The sequence below is a fragment of the Myodes glareolus genome, chromosome 11 (assembly GCF_982192425.1).
Source record: "Myodes glareolus chromosome 11, mMyoGla1.1, whole genome shotgun sequence".
Lineage (NCBI taxonomy): Eukaryota > Metazoa > Chordata > Mammalia > Rodentia > Cricetidae > Myodes > Myodes glareolus.
Window position 1 is genome coordinate 8,741,390 of NC_142036.1, and position 15,131 is coordinate 8,756,520.

General features: G+C 37.4%; 1 long non-coding RNA gene across 1 annotated transcript; it reads left to right on the forward strand.

Annotated features, from left to right (window-relative positions):
* Positions 1–5,257: 5,257 nt before the first annotated feature.
* LOC125412192 (uncharacterized) lies at positions 5,258–5,761 on the forward strand. Its single transcript, XR_015004372.2, has 2 exons — positions 5,258–5,371; positions 5,454–5,761. It is a non-coding gene; the product is annotated as an uncharacterized LOC125412192 (long non-coding RNA).
* Positions 5,762–15,131: the final 9,370 nt, after the last annotated feature.

A 15,131-nucleotide genomic window follows, 5' to 3' on the forward strand; every position in this document is an offset into this window, starting at 1 on the left:
GGAACTCAAGAGCAGACAGATATGTCATGAAGGCATAGACCCACTTGGATTTTTAGGAATTTTTAGGGAGTACCTTTGTGGGAGCAAAGCAGTTATATATGGTAGGTGGGAAAAGTCAGTCCTGGACGACCTAAATGTTTAACATGGGTCTATTTTATGTGTTTTTTTTTAATCACTGATCAAAGAATACTCTCAAATACTGTTTATTTTTATATAGTAGCACCTCTATTTTTAGGACTTTTGGGCAAAATTTCTGTATCAGTGATCTATGGCCTCAGCGTCAATTTGTTTCTTCAATTCAGTGCAAACATTTATTATTCACTAAAACTTATATAACCTTTGTCAAATCATATAGTATTTCTGATCTTAAATTCTTAAGAAATTATATAATAATTTATGCAAAGGCAGTAAAAGGGTTTGCAATTTTAAAGTTTAATAATGTAAAGCCAAAAAATTATATTTCTACATAAAATCATAAATTTGTACTAGGTAAATTTTCTATTCTAAAAAGATTTTCCCTTAATCTTTATTGTTTTTTTACACAGCTTTGTTCAGACAAATCACTACTCAAACCTATGCTTCTCCTGTTCAGGATCTCACTTGTCATGCCATGGTGGGAAAGAACACAGGCATTCAAAGCAATACTCTACCAACTGAGCTATGGTCCCAGTACAATAAGTGATACTTTATGCTACCAAAGGCTTACAGACTAAAAGGAATAAATCTTGCCATATTTTTCAACATTTATTGTGATACTGTTTCTTGGTAGCTTAGGAGACATTATTCTTTCATGAGGTCATACTTAAATCTTTACTTTCAGATAAGGAACATCCACAGTTTCTTTAAATGTTTAAACTTAATAAAATGATTTAAAGTTTAAATATTCATTGCTTGAGAATATCACTGTCACCACAGATAATATGGATCTCAACAGTTGCTAGAAATTTCAGGTAAATGTCTAGAAGTGTGTCAAAACCAATAAAAATGTCATTATTTGCTATTGAAATTAGGGAAATCTCTATACACAAAGAAGTTCCTTCAAACATAGATAAATAAGACTCTTACTTTCTAGATGATTTATTAGTGTCTTTGATTTTCTACATTTTCTCTAAAGCCTCAGTAAAAGGGCTGTGCAGAAATTCTTTTGATAAAACTGATCATGGAACTTTAATGGCACATCAGTAAATAGATTGATTCTTACATGACTACTCATAACTCTATATGGAAAAGAATAGCAATTTTCATGCTTTGGGAGATACAACAGTGTGAGACAGAAAATTTCCTGTCAGTGTTGCTGTCTAACTCCAGCAGAGAACCCCCATTCTATTTGCATATTTTACCATACAGACATTTGTCTTGTTAGAAGGAGCAGCTCATAAACATCATGGTATGAGATGGAAGTGCAGTCAATACAGTTAAAAATAATCATAATCATAATCATAAAAGTAATAATAGCAGACTTTTTACATTACCCAGAGCTTATACATGTGGTGTTAAGGCAATGGCAGAGGAATCCCATTGACAGAAATCAGAGGAACTGATCCCAATATTATGATTTTCCAAGTTCCAGAGCCTGTAAGAATTTTACTGACCTTACATATTAAAGGAGCAAACTATGATCAGACAGGTTCTAACCTAACCTCAGTCACTAAAATCTTCCTAATTCTTCTTCCTCATAGGGATCACACAGCAGTACACAATGCTCCAACAGATAATCCTGATCAGATTTGTTAATTGATCATGCACTCTAAATATAGACAGAGCATCCTAAGCATGGTATAGGTTGAAACTCAATATAAAAATGTAAAGGTGGTTCTTCCCTGATTTGGGGGAAAAACTAATAAAGTTCTTTTTTAAGACTTTTACAAATCAAGGATCTGTTCATTCTTTAGAGAGACAGCAGTAATGTTGGGAGAGTCTTCATGGGTTTATCATTTGATGGAAACACATGAATTGTCTTTAAATATTTGGACAATAAATATTTTTTCAGGTTTTATCATTATTATTAAAAATTTTCACCATCTCCCAACCTCCCATTTCCCTCCGTCTCCCCCTTTCTCCTTCCCCCTCCCTCTCCAGTCCAAAGAGCAGTCAGTGTCCCCCACCCTTTGGGAAGTCCAAGGTCCTCCCCCCATCCAGTTCTAGGAAAGTGAACATCCAAACAGACTAGGTACTCGCAAAGCCAGTACATGCAGTAGAATCAAACCCAGTGCCATTGTCCTTGGCTTCTCAGTCATCCCTCCTTGTCAGCCACGTTCATAGAGTCCAGTTTGATCACATGCTCCATCAGTCCCAGTCCAGCTGGCCTGTGTGATCAGCCCCACCTTCAAAGTGGGTGAGTGCAGCCTCTTGGTCCTGACTTCCTTGCTCATGTTCTCTCACCTTCTGCTCCTCATAAGGACCTTGGGAGCTCAATCCAGTGCTCCAATCTGGGTCTCCGTCTCTATCTCCATCGATCGCCAGATGAGGGCAATAAATATTTTAAATAAGTGACTTTTAAAGCTTTCAGCATATTGTGCTATTAAAGAATTGCAAATTGGAAAATAGCTGTGAGATTTTCTTTTATTCCAGTAAGAATGATATTTAATAGGTAAACAAATGAAACCAAATCTTAACGATCAATTGTAGAAAGGATACACACACACACACACACACACACACACACACACACACACACATATATATATATATATATATATATATATATTTGGAGAGAGTGTTAATTTTTGCAGTGTCTATAAAATTTCATCCAGAATTTCCTCCGAAACCTGAAAATATATTTCTCATGTGGACTTATATTACTTCTGGACAGAAACCTAAGGATTCTTTACTGCCAAGATATCAGATCAATTCTGTGAAATGTCACCCTCTTCATAGAAGCTAAGAGCTGAAACCTAGAGGCCCAGCAACAGATGAATGGACAATAAACATGTGTTTGAAACCCACTTCAGGTTATACATGTATAGGCACTCAGGTTCATGCTTCTTTTTCATGAAACTTGTTAGATCTGTAATGGAAGATTCAAGAAGCATATAGGATAGTCAATTATATTTCATACAAAATAGTTGTTTTACTGTTTCAAATTGCAGATGTACTTGATGACCCATTCATGTGGACTATTAGTTTGAGATGTGTTGCATTAATTTATGCTTTGGATTATTTGTTCAACTTTGCAAAGATGTGCTGTAATTTTGCATTTGTTTAAATTTATAAAGCTGTGTTACTTTCCCTGACTAAATTGCCTGATTGGTCTACTAAAGATCTAAATGTTCAATTTCTAGTTAGGAAAGAGAAGTCAATATTGCGGTTAAAAAAAGTGAATAAGTAGATGGAGAAAGTTAGGAAAGAGAGTGAAGAGTGAGGAAAGGAATATAGGAGGATACAAATAGGCCAACCACAAAGCCACACAGTCAGCTCTGGAGAAGGAAGAGAAGAAAAACGTAAAGAATAAAGAAGGTAAAATGCCTAGAGGAAAAAATGTAAAATGAATCAGAAAAATTTGTTAGAAAATATGGTGAGAAAGAAACAAAAATAAGGCCAACATTCACAAATAAGAAAAAGTCTCTCTATTTATTTGGGATCTGGGTGGCAGAACTCCAAATAGTTACAAAAAATCAAATACAATACCTAATATTTAAAAAGAAATGTTATGTCCATTCATGTGATACAGACTCCATCAAATTCGTGGTCTCATTCTTAAGCCTCCAGTGAAGAACAAATTATTCAGAGTCAGAAATAAAAGCCTAATTCACAGAAAAGAACTTTAAGCCTTAAGAGATTGGAGTCGAGAGGATATACCTCCTTTAGGAAACTTAAATACTATAGAAGGTAGTGGATGCGTTGGGGAATGGTTGGAAGAGAGAATCAAAGGGGGACAAAAAAGAAAGAAGAAGGGAATAAGGGAAAAGTTCTAAAAGTAAGAGCCAATGAAGGGGTAGTTTATTAACCTTATACAGTAGAAGTTTCTACAGAAGAAATGTAAACATAAAGATAAGTTACAACTTCTTTGATTTATAATGATTACCTGCCTACATTATATGCTAGGTCAGTGGTGGAACAAAACTTGTTTGAGTAACCAACAATATCTGCTTTGCTTTAAGGCTTTTCTAAGAAATAGAACCCATACTCTACACTACTTGAGTGACCAATAATCTGAGAATAGATGATCTATGAAACTACAGAAAAATAAATGTCATTCTTTAAAAAGTGACATTACATTAAAATGACTCTCTATAACATTCTGCTCCATGTGAAGATCAGTGGCTTGCTCAGCCATGAGCAGAGAAGCTTCCTACTGCAGCAGATGGGAACAAATACAGAGACCTAGGGCCTGACAATATTCTGAGAGTGAGAGACCTTGAACAATCTGTACTATACAAGATGTCTTCATCAAATCCATAGTGTGCAGAATCCTCAGCTGCTTCTCTCAGAATGTGATTACTCTACATTCCACAAACTGGATGGATTAAGAATTAGGTGTGATCCCTATACAACAACATGACAATGGTCAAATTTTGTAGGAAAGTTGGAAACCTGTAGGAGACTTTTCTTTCTCCAGTCAGCCTGTAAACAAATAATATAAACTGAGAATTAATAAAAATTTTAAATGTTCAGCCAATGTCATTGGATAGTTACTTTTATTTATATTAACACATTTATATGGTTCTATATGTTGCCACATAGCTCTTCTCTTTACCTCTCATCCATCCTGTACTTCTACTTCTGCATCTGCTGGTGACTTTTTGTAACTCTGCTTTTAATCTTCTTAGAATTCTCTTAGTCTTATACTCCTTCACCATCGTTCCTACCCAAGTTTATACCAGTCATATTTTTAGTAACCAGTGAGAATCATGCATATATAAAGTGCGCAAAAATTGTTACACATCACAATCCCAACTCATGGGTGAGGAAAGAAAATAACGTTAGTAGCAGTGTGGGCATACTAATCAAAAGTGAAGAACTCAGAAAATGTAGTGTGAATAGAAGGTTGGCACTGAGTTGTTACCTTAAAACACAAAACCAGAAGAATTTGGTGAGGTGGTGGGCTAGGAAGTAGATGTGGTTCATGCCAAGATGTATTTACTATGATGAGTGTAGGACCTATGTTCTCTTATTACAGACTCTATCTGTAGAAAGTCACAGACATTGTTGACCATATTGTAATAGCCAAGTAGGGTAGTATCCACCTCCAATTTATAAAGTCTAGCCTGACTTCCCTTATGCAAATGTATCTTCTTGCTCTATGTTAAATCCGTTCCTGTACTGTGGGAGTTCACATCTCTCTCACAGGGGGCAGACCTCTGAAGACAAGGAGGTGTATCCGAGAAGATGAAACTGTTTGATCTTCTTTACCTGGTGACAGCCCTTCCTGGTGAGTGTTCCTACTTTATACATGTGTCCATGTGGGGTTCTGACAACATGTGATTGACAGAGTTAATTTTTTTTTTCTGAAGGAATTCTGTCCCAGATTCAGCTTCAGGAGTCAGGTCCTAGCCTGGTGAAGCCGTCACAATCATTGTCCCTCACCTGCTCTGTCACCGGTTACTCCATTACCAATGGTGATTATGCCTGGAGCTGGATCAGGCAGTCACCAGAAAAGAAGTTGGAGTGGATAGGGTACATAAGTAGTGGTGGTAGTACTTATTACAACCCATCATTTAAGAGCCGCATCTCCATCACGAGAGACACATCCAAGAACCAGTTCTTCTTGCTTCTGAACACTCTGACCACTGAGGACACAGCCACATATTACTGTGCAAGAGGCACAGTGAGGGAACTTCAGCATTAGCCCAGACACAAACCTCCCTGCAGAGGACATCAGACCACGAGGGGGAGCTCAGCCCTAACTGATCTCAGGAACTTTAAAACTTCAGGCACAGAAAGAAAAACGCTTGATTTTTCTCTGGCTTTTCTTCTAACTGCCTAAGGACGGAGAAGATGGAAGTTCATTCCTCCTTCTGATCATGAAATATTTTTTTAAACCACATTTATTTGCTTCTAATTGTGTCACTTAAGACAGGGTACATGACATTATTTCATGTCATTTTGAATGTGATTGAAGCCTTTACCAACAGAGCCATCTTTCTGGTTGTAGGAATATTATTTAATGATAGTAGCTCTTTGGAACTCAGTAGATTTCACATGACAGTAATTTTCGTGTAACAACTGTGATTCCACTTTTGATTGTTTACACACTCCTCACTGTGTATTGAAGCACATCCTAGTCTGTTCACACAAACCAGTTGCTGGGATGCCTACAGAATGATACATATTTTGTTTCCAGGCTCCACTTATCACTACAGCTGTATTACCAACTGTCTAATGCACAGCAGGATATGTACTGATGTGAAGTGTGTAGGAGGGAATATGTATAATAACTCTGTTGTCAATATTTACTCTCATGCAAAGACAAAATATTTTTTGCAAGAAAATATATCAGTTGGTAGTAGAATTTAAAACATCATATTTAATTAATATTTATATTCACACTGATTATTAATGTATTTAAGTGTGACAGAGAATGATCCACTTCTGACATAGAAGAGAATTGAAAAGGTTGTTTTTAGATACATTTTGACCTTCACCTTGAGAGATTGTTCATAGATTAGTGATTTCATTTCAATATTATTAGAGGAATGTAATTCTAACCCAAACATAGACCCTGAAACACAGTGCCTCACTTATTTATCTAAAACAGAATCAACAATGTAAATGTAATCTTATCATACCCCCCACTTAAATGATCAACCACTCCATTCAGTTAACAAGACTTATATTAAATTCTGGGAATTTTTTTTTCAAAATCTCTCAGAACATTACAAAAATTTGAACATACCAAGTGTGATAAATATTGTCTGAAATTAATAGCCACCAAACTACTATAATTTTACCAAGAAGGTGGGACACCATGCACAGTTGTTGCAGTCCCTCAGACTCTGCTCTGAACATCTGTCCCTCCATTGAAAATATCTGTCACATCATGGAAAACCACAGCCTAAAGATCATTCAGAAAGGAATAAAGACTCAAATATTAGATTTCTTGGAATGAAGAACTGGTTGGACATCCAACCAGGCCAATAAAGACCTACAGACTATCCTCAGTTTTAAGGATGACCTTGTGAAAAAGGTAGTGGGATTACAAACTGAGATTGAATGTAAGAGCAGGGATTCCGTCCTCAGCAGCCCTGGGTTGTGTTCATTCCCCACATTTCTGATGCTGGATTGTGTCTTTCACCAGTTTTAGATAGACATCAAAAAGAACTGTGAAAATGAGTTTTATATTTTGGAGGTGATTTAGAGGGAGTTTTTTAAATTTGATTTTAAGTAGCAAGATTTGTTTGCAAAGATTGTAAAATTGGACATTTTTCTCCAATGCAAACACACACTTTTGAAAAACATAGGGGAACCCAAGGATACTGACATAATCTGAGTCTTATACTCCTCTGTGCCAATATTTTGCCATGGTTTTATATAATCAGAAATAGTACGAGAAGTGTTAGAACCTACAGTATGGAGATTCTTATAATTAAAAGAAACGAGAAAGAATCACCTTCTTTCCTTCTTCCTGAATAATACTTGTTGTATACAATCAACAGAGTCATGAAGGGCGCTAAAGTTTCTGTCTATAATTCGAACATTGCCTGTTGAAGTATCATTATCAGAAACTTTATTCCAAGCTTTTAATATCAGCTTGGGTACTTTGACCATTAGCCATATGAGGACTGACAAACTATTGGGCAACTCTTTAGAAGTATTCTGACCCTACAATTTGATAATAAGTAATTAGTAAGCTGCATTGGATAGGGATATGTTGATACTGTGTTGAAGTCACAGATTAAACTGATATGTGGTGAAATTTTTTATAGAATTTGCTACTCAAAGGATTTCCCATCATGCATACTTGACCAACATCTACTATACATGCAGTGAAAATACTCTCATCCACATTCTCTGTAACACTATTTTTAAAAATTGTTATATATGGTGAATGCAGGATTTTCAAGTACAGGGTTTTGCTGAACTTCTTTTTTAATTGACTTTAATTGAGCTCTATATTTTTCCATGTTCTCCTCCCTGTCTCTCCCCTTCCCTTCAACCCTCCCGCAAAAGTCCCCATTATTTCAGTTTAGTCAGGAGATCTTGTCTTTTTCTACTTCTCATGTAGATTAAATCTAAGTATGTCAATCTTAGTGTGTTCATTTTTGTCTAAGTTCTCTGGGATTGTGACTTGTATGCTGCTTTTCTAAGGTTTATGTTTAAACACCTCTTATGAGTGAGTATATGTGAGTATATGCCTTTTAGGGTCTGGGTTACCTCACTCAAAACAATGTTTTCATTTTCATGCAAAATTCAAGATGTCATTGTTTTTTTTTCTGCTGTGAAATACTCCATTGTGCAAATGTACCACATTTTTCCTATTCATTTTTGATCGAGGGGCATTTAGCTTGTTTCCAGGTTCTGGCTAAAACAAACAATGCTGCTATGAACATATTTGAGCACATGTCCTTGTGGCACGATTGACCAACCCTTGGATATATACCCAAAAGTGGTATTACTGGATCTTGAGGAAGGTTGTTTCCTAATTTTCTGAGAAATCTGCACACTGACATCCAAAAGGACTGTACCCGCTTGCATTCCCACCAGCAACTAAGAAGTGTTCCTGTATCCCACAACCTCTCCAGCATAAGTTGTAATTAGTGTTTTTGATCTTGGCCATTCTTATAGGTGTAAGATGGAATGTCAGAGTTATTTTGATTTGTATTTCTCTGATGGCTAACAATGTTGAACATTTCTTTAAGCATCTTTCAGCCATTTTAGATTACTCTGTTGAGAGTTCTCTATTTAGGTCTATACTCCATTTATTGTTGTACTATTTCTTCTTTTGATGACGAATCTTTAGATTTCTTTGTATATTTTGAAGATTAGCCCTGTGTCTGATGTTGGGTGGTTGAAGATGTTTTCCCATTCTGTAGACTGTTGTTCTGTCTTGCTGACCATGTCCTTTGCTTTACAGACGCTTTCAGTTTCAGGAGGTCCCACATATTAATTGTTTCTCTCAGTTTTGTGCTGCTGAGGTTATATTTAGGAAGTGGTCTCCTGTGCCAATGCATTCAAGTATACTTCCTACTTTCTCTTCTATGAGGTTCGGTGTGGCTGGCTTTATTTTGAAGCCTTTGATTCATTTGGACTTGTGCTTTTTGCTGGTAATAGATATGGATCTATTTTCATTCATCTGCATGGTGACATCCGGCTATTCCGGCATCATTTGTTAAATATGCTTTCTTTTTTCCATTTGATATTTTTTTGCTTTTTGTCAAAAATCAGGTGTTCAAAGGTGTATGAATTAATATCTGGGTCTTCTATTCAGTTGCATTGGTCCTTCTTTCTGTTCTCATGCAAATAACAGGCTGTTTTAAGGAAAGAATCTCTGTAAAGAGTTTGAAGTCAGGGACTGTGATGCATCCAGAATTTCTTTAATGGAAAAATATTACTTTCTGAGGAGCTTTTTAAAAATTTCAGTGACTGTGGGGTCACTTAATTTATTACTATTTTGCAGAAAATCATGCAGAGATTATATAAGAAATTCAATAAGAACAACATTTTTGATATTTCTTCTTTTTTTGAGACTGTTTGGAAGTCCTATGTTGTAGGATGCCACTAGTTCATTTCCCATCTTCACAAACTCCAAAAATAGTCATACAGAAAGTATATTATTTAGATCACTGCTTGACAAATCATTTAAGTATATTGCTAACTAGCTCTTACATCTAGAATTAACCCATTTCCATTATTTTATATTTTACTATGTAATTTGTGGCCTCCCAGCAAGGAACTACCTGACAGCTAATGTCTTTCCTTTCTGGCAGCTACATGGTGTCTTGTGATTCTGCCTACTTTCTCTCAGCATTCAGTTTAGTATTAACCTGCCTACCTCTATTCTTCCCTGCACAGGCCTAAGACAGTTTCTTTATTAACCAATGGTATTTACAGCATACAGATTAGAATACCACATCACCTCCCATTTTCTGTTTAAATAAAATGAAAGTTTTAACTTTAATATAAAAAAATTACATATAACTTATCAAGCAAGAATTACAGTAACAATATTTATAAATATTTTATCTTTTTAACTCTAATTTTTAATTTTTTATTACAAATTTTCACAACTTACCAATTCCCTCTCCTTCTCCCCACTCCCCCTCTCCCTCACTCTACAGTTCAAAGAGCAGTCAGGGTTCCCTGCCCTTTGGGAAGTCCATGGTCCTCCCCCTTCCATCCACATCTGGGACAGTGAGCTTCCAACAGACTAGGCTCCCACAAAGCCAGTACATGCAGTAGAATCAAAACCCAGTGCCATTGTCCTTGGCTTCTCAGTCAGCCCTCATTGTCAGCCACATTCAGAGAGTCCAGTTTGATCACATGCTCCATCAGTCTCATTCTAGCTAGCCGTGGTGAGCACCCATTAGATAAGCCCCACTATCTCAGTTGTTGGGTTCACTCCTCGCGTCCTGACTTCCTTGCTCATGTTCTCCCTCCTTCTGCTCCTCATTTGGACCTTGGGAATTTAGTCCAGTGCTCCACCATGAGTCTCTGTCTCTATCTCCATCCATCATCAGTTGACGGTTCTATGGTGATGTGCAAGATATTCATCAGAGTGGATATAGTATAGGGCCATTTCAGGTGCCCTCTCCTCGGCTGCCCAAGAACAATCTGGGAACATCTCCTTGGACACCTGAGAACAACTCTAGAGTCCAGTCTCTTGCCAGCCCTAAAATAGCTCCCTTAATTAATATATATGCTTCCCTGATCCCATTTCAACCTTTCCTCCATTCCAACTGCCCCATTCCCCCAAACTCTTCCCATCCTCCCATTCTCAATTCTCTCTCCCCCTCTCCCCTTAAGTCCACCCGGCACTGACCCCCCATCTCCCAATTTTTGCCTGACAATCTTGTCTACTTCCAGTATCAAGGAGGATAACTATATGTTTTTCTTTGAGTTCACCTTCTTATTTTGCTTCTCTAGGATCACGAATTATAGGTTCAATGTCCTTTAATTATATGGCTAGAAATCACTTATGAGTGAGTACATATCATATTCATCTTTTTTCAGGCTGGGTTATATCAATCAGGATAGTATTTTTTATTTCCATGCATTTGCATGCAAAATTCAAGATGCCATTGTTTTTTACTGCTGAGTAGTACTCTAATGCATATATATTCCACACTTTCTTTTTCAACTCCTCCATCTAGGTTGTTTCCAGGTTCTGGCTATTACAAATAAAGCATCTATGAATATAGTTAAACTCATGCTTTTGTAGTATGATAGGGCATCTCTTGGGAATATTACCGAGCATGATATTGCTGGATCCTGGGGTAGGTTGATCCCAAATTTCCTGAGAAACCGCCACACTGATTTCCCAAGTGGTTGCACAAGGTTGCATTCCCACCAGCAGTGGATGAGTGTTCCCCTTACTCCACATCCTCTCCATCAAAGGCTATCATTAGTGTTCTTGATTTCAGTCATTCTGACATGTGTAAAATAGTATCTCAAAGTTGCTTTGATTTGCTTTTCCGTGATTGCTAAGGAGGTTGAACATGACCTTAAATGTCTTTTGGCCATTTGAGCTTTTTCAGTTGAAAATTCTCTGTTCAGTTCAGTGCCCCATTTTCAGTTGGATTAATTAGCATTTTAAAGTCTAGTTTCTTGAGTTCTTTATATATTTTGGAGATCAGACCTTTTTCTGTTGCGGGGTTGGTGAAGATCTTCTCTCAATCAGTAGATTACCATTTTATTTTATTTTTATTTTATTTTTATTTTTTTTTCCGTTAGACTTGTTTATTCAAGTATCCGAAAACACTCTTTCCACTTCCTCCCCTCCTCCCACTACCCTCCCACTCCCCCACTCCCTCTTTTCCTCCCTCACCATTCCCAAGTGCAGTCAGGGTTTCCTGCCCTGTGGGAAATCCAAGTTCCTCCCCCCTTCCTCCAGGTCCAGGAAGGTGAGCATCCAAACAGGCCAGGATCCCAAAAAGCCAGTCCATGCAGAATAAACAAGACCCAGTGCCATTGTCAATGGCTTCTCAGTCTTCATTTGGACCTTGGGGCCTCAGTCAGCCCCCATGTCAGCCACATTCAGAGAATCCGGTTTGATCACATGCTCGTTCAGTCCCAGGCCAGCTGGCCTTGGTGAGCTCTCATTCGATCAGTCCCCTTGTATCAGTGGGTGAACGCACCCTTTGCGGTCCTGATTTCCAGTGCTCCAATGTGGGTCTCCATCTCTATCTCCATCCATCGTTGGATGAAGGTCCCCTCTGATTTTGCTTTCCTTGCTCACGATCTCCCTCCCTCTGTTTCTCATTTGGACCTAGGGAGTTAAGTCCAGTGTTCCAATATGTGTCTCTGTCTCTATCTCCATCCATCGCCATATGAAGGTTCTGTGATGACATGCAAAATATTCATCAATATGGTTATGGGCCAAGGCCAGTTCAGGCACCCTCTCCTCTGCTGCCCAGGGAACAAAGTGGGGACATCTCCATGGGCCTCGGAACCCCTCCAGAATCAAGTCTCTTGCAAACCCTAAAATGGCTCTTAATGACAGTCTCCTTTGCTTTACCGAAGCTTCTCTGTTTCAGGACGTCCCATTTATTCATTATTGCTCTTATTGTTAGTGCTATAGGGGTTTTATGTAGGAAGTGGTCTCCAGTGCCTATGTCTTGTAGACTACTTCCCACTTTCTCTTCTACCAGGTTCAGTGTGGTCATATTAATATTGATGTCTTTAATCAATTTGGACTTGAGTTTTGTGCATGGTGATAGATATGGATCTATTTTCATTCTTCTATAGGTTGACATCCAGTTATTTCTGCACCATTTGTTGAAGAGGCTTTCTTTTTCTATTGTATACTTTTAGTTCCTTTGTCAAAAATCAGGTGTTCATAGATTTGTGGATTAATATTTGGGTCTTTGATTTGATTCCATAGGTCAACATCTCTGTTTTTGTGCCAGTACCAAGTTGTTTTCATTACTGTATCTCTGTAATAGAGTATGAAGTCAGGGATGGTAATGACTCTAGGAGTACTTTTATTGTATAGGATTGTTTTTGCTATCCTGTTTTTTGTTTTGTTTTTTCATATAAATTTGATTATTGTTTTCTCAAGGTCCGTGAAGAATTTTGTTTGTATTTTGATGAGGATTGCATTGAATCTGTACTTTGCTTTTGGTAGAGTTGCCACTTTTGTTATGTTGATCCTTTCAATCCAAAAGCATAGGAGATCCTTTCATTTTCTGGTATTCTCTTCATTTTCTTACTTCAAAGACTTAAAGTTCTAGTAGATAGAGTTGAAGAATAGATATTTATAATTATAGTTTTCTTAAATTATGAAAATTAAAAAAGATAAAATATTTTTATTATATAGTTTATTGACAAGAACCATTTGAAAAATATTTTATCTTTTTAATTTTCATAATTTATGAAAACTATAATATAATTATTTATTCTTCAACTCCGTCAAAGACTCTAGAAGGATCTAATATTACCTAAGTAAAGAGGAAGTACAATGTGAGCCAATTCCAAAACTAGAATTGACAGAGACTGTGGCAAACATTCCACACACGAGTTTGCATCACCACCCACCCAGTATGGACCGCAGCTCCATACCTTCCAACAGCTGGGTAAGATCCTAGGGGTTAAACACAAGACGCACAACACAGATAGTGAGTTCGAGTCATTTGCCAGGAGGAGAATGCCCCTTTATTAAGCTTAATCTAGGGTTAAATTCTTTGGCCCCAGAAGAGGAGAACCCTCTCCCAGGCAGAGGGGGATGGAGAAGCTGGCGCCATGTGAGAGCTTCTCTGACAGGCAGGTGGGAGAGGGGTGCAGGGCAGTGTCAGACAGGTTGGAGGGACCTGGGCTCTCCCGGGCAGGTTGAGAAATTACCTTTTCAAAGTAATATAAAGCCCAAGGCTACTATACCAGGCTAGAGCAGAACAAGCATGGAACTAGCAGGAAGCTTTAGCTGGTTAGCCTAAACAGTCCTTGATCTGCCTGGATAGTTACCCAAAGTTTTTCTTACTTTTGGGGCATCCATCTTCTGCCTACATGCCCAAAGGAACCAGGAAACTTTCTCATGAAGCAGGTAGCTTCAAAGACTGTTCTGCCTATTTTGGCAGTTTGTTACATACTTTCTTTTTATGTGTCCTGCACCATGTCTGGCAGTCTCTTTTATGAAGCAGCTGCACCAAAGGACTGAATCACCGTTCTTTTAAAACTTCAGCAGTCATGTTTCTGTAGCTCCTTTATGTCCTTTTTTTGTAGCACTAAGCAGCCCTGGAAAGAGGAGTTTCTTAATGAAATGGCTAGAAACCTCCATGAGGAACCTCTACAGTGTACATCTTCCTCTTGAAGTTATTGGTGGCACCAGGAGCAGATGTGTTGTACTGTCATAAAAAGTCCTAAGATCTTAAAATAATTTTAATGCCATATACTGAAGTTCTCTGAAAGATTTGAAGAATACCAATCTAACTGAAATAGGTCTGTATATATCTAGAAAACCTAATTAACATGTCTATAAGTTTTACTATCATGTACGGTTATCTATTAAGCTCCATTTCTTAATTATGCATTACATTTACAAACTAGCTTGACAAACACAATACCTTAATCAAGACCAGAAAGACATATACACAATATGACAAAATTCATCAAAAATTTGTATCAATAAACTAAGATCCATTCCAAAGCATATCTCTAAACGATATCCCACTTTAAATGAAAATAAACATTTATAAAGAATATTTGGGAATCTGGGTGTAGTTCTCTCTAAACTACTTCCTGCTTTTTGTTGGGTGAAGTATTTGTTGTGGGAGGCTGTTTGTTTATTTCCTAACTTTCCAACTCCTGAAATATTCCCAGAGAAACCGCTTGTTCCTAGTGTTGGTAGTTGAAATAGAATGCAACAGAACCATTTATAGGAAGAAAAACAAGGAAATAAAAGAAGACTGCTTTTAGGGCACACCTGATAATTACAAATTTCCCTTTACTGTGGAAACTTTCTACAGCTCAGAAAAATGAGGGAGGAATATTTGGAAGATGTTTAGAATCTCATAGCTTTTGATGACAATTATGACCAAAAT